Below are 2,816 nucleotides of genomic sequence, written 5' to 3'. Positions count from 1 at the left end.
TAGAAGAAGGGTTGCCGCATTGTTTCTCTACCACGACAACGTGGTGGGTGGCCTGAGGAGAGTTAATCTCTCTCAGATCGGGTTTAAGCCCAATCTGATCGTAGTCTATAGCGACTCCCAGGGCGGCGATGCGATCCAAGAGCTCGTTTACAGAGGAGATCTCAATCAGATCTAACTGCTCGGCGAATTCCGGGCTAACGTGAAGATCGCTTTTGATGACCTGAGAGGTCATCGTCGGAGCGATGGCCGAACAGGCGGTCATAAGAAAACCACCTAGCCGGACAGTTTGGCCGGCGGCCAAAGCTCTCTTGACGACGGTGCCGTCTTTAAAGACGGGAGAAGGCATCCTTCCTGATCGCAACGGCACAGAGGAACTCTCAATGATAGCACCAATGTCGGTGTCAAAACCGGCGGATCTCGGGTAGGGGGTCCCGAACTGTGCGTCTAGGCGGATGGTAACAGGAGACGAAGGACACGATGTTTTTACCCAGGTTCGGGCCCTCTTGATGGAGGTAAAACCCTATGTCCTGCTTGATTAATATTGATGATGTGGGTTACAAGAGTAGATCTACCACGAGATCAAGGAGGCTAAACCCTAGAAGCTAGCCTATGGTATGATTGTTGTTCGTCCTATGGACTAAAGCCATCCGGTTTATATAGACACCGGAGAGGGCTAGGGTTACATAGAGTCGGTTACAATGGTAGGAGATCTACATATCCGTATCGCCAAGCTTGCCTTCCACGCCAAGGAAAGTCCCATCCGGACACGGGACGAAGTCTTCAATCTTGTATCTTCATAGTCTTGGAGTCCGACCGATGATGATAGTTCGGCTATCCGGACACCCCCTAGTCCGGGACTCCCTCACCCGCCTTGTCAATTCGAATTCACCAGGCAGCCGCAGCCGCGGCCGACTCCTGGCACCATGCTCGTCCCAATCGGCCATAGTAGAAGGTGGAAGATCCCTCGAAGGGGAAACTGCTAAGGCCCTTCGGCCGCCAGCCGTAGGACCTCACCAGCTTCGAGGACTACTGTCGGGGGGATAGACCCCGGGTAGCCTCATCTACACTTAACAACATTTCAAGACATCGGGGCAAGCCGCGCCCCTCAGGCCGGCAGGTCCCACGACCGGCTTCCAGAGCCGGCTGGCGTGCTCCAGAAGGCGGCGCGCTCCAGAAGAAGGCATGCTCTAGAAGGAGGCAAGGTACGGGCCGGCTCCTAGCAGGCGGCCCGCCCGCTCCCTCGAAGTCTGAGCCTGACCAAGCGACAAGCTGGGGCATGGCCACAGTACGCCATGCCTCCCCTGAATCCCGGATCGCATGGCTTCAGTAAGCACAGCCAGGCGGCCGCCGACCCGCCCGGCGCGGCACTGTAGCCATGGAGCGCCCGGCACGGCCTCCGTCAGCACGGACGACGCAACAGTGGAGAGCCGTCAATGGGGCCCATAGGCAGCGGCCCCACCTGTCGGCCGGTTCCTTGGTAGCCGGCAAGGCCCACCCGAGGCGGGCCCCAGCAGTCGGCGGAGAACCCAGCCTCCATAGACGCTAACAGCCGAGACGTACTAGCTGGCTATATTACCATTGTACCCTTGGGGGGTTGGCCTATAAAACCCCCAGGCCACACCCATGCAAAGGGTTCCAACCTTAGTTCCGACACCGTTCCACACACCATGGCTAGGGGAGAAGAGAGCTAGCCTTGCCCTTCTTCCTCCTCTAGCCAAGTAGCTCTAGGAGTACCATTGTATACCTTGTGATATAGTGATCATGCGGAGACCCCGCAGAGTAGGAATAGGGGTTTTATCTCTTAGGAGAGCCCTGAACCTGGGTACATCTCGTGTCCGTCGTGTTTGACCGAGCTTGTGCTCACCCCCGCTTTTAGGACCCAACGACGTACTTCTGGTCCCATCCATGATTAGCCACCCCCTGGGATCTGTCATGATATTACCACGACAGGCAAGGTTATGCAGAAGGTGTGGTGGTGTCTGATGAAGTAGCAACTATCCCTAAATAGCCGACACACCTTAGGAGACTCAAATCACTACTCAAGCAACCACTAATGCGATGGGGAATAAAATGGGTTAGGTTGCGGAAGTCGGTGGTGGTAATGCAGATGATATGGTGGTGGCCCTAGGCAAAGATGCCAAAGTTCCAAAAATTTGATGGAGTCAAATGATATTGGAAGTATTTTTGTGGGATGGGGGATGTCAATAGCTTCACAACGAGCTAAAGAACGTCAAAAACGGACTCCAGATGAATTAGTTATGGCCAAAGCAAAATTTCAGCACAATCAGTTTTAGGGTTACCTAGACATCCGGGAGTAGGTCCGGATGATCCGGGTTCGTCAACCAGATTTCTGTCGTGTGGGGTGTCCGGACATCCGGGAGATGGTCCAGCTGATACGGGTGAATCCGGATGATCCGGGAGCACTTTCGGATGATCCGGGCAGGTCAAACTGCTCGGGATTTCCTCTCGGGGACGAAATTTTGGGGCGACAATTGATGATTTTCGGGTCAAAATTGATGAGATTTCATGGATGGAAGGTGGGGAAACTTTGGGAGATGCTAGATCCATTCGAAACCAAGCAAATCTATGGATCAAAATCAACAAAACATCATCTACCAACAAATCACAAAAAAAATTGGGGCTATTTTTAGTGGGGATTTTTGAATTTAGGACGAAATCAAGTAAAAGAAGGCTAGAAAATGGGGGTAGGGGCTCCAAATTCGTGATCAACGTGGCTCGTGATACCAAGATGATGTAGGGTATAACCCTAGATGCCCGATCTTTCACGATTGGAGCGGATCCCGCGATGAACACGA

This window comes from Triticum aestivum, chromosome 3B (genome assembly GCF_018294505.1).
Source record: "Triticum aestivum cultivar Chinese Spring chromosome 3B, IWGSC CS RefSeq v2.1, whole genome shotgun sequence".
Lineage (NCBI taxonomy): Eukaryota > Viridiplantae > Streptophyta > Magnoliopsida > Poales > Poaceae > Triticum > Triticum aestivum.
Note: the sequence above shows the minus strand (reverse complement) of the source record.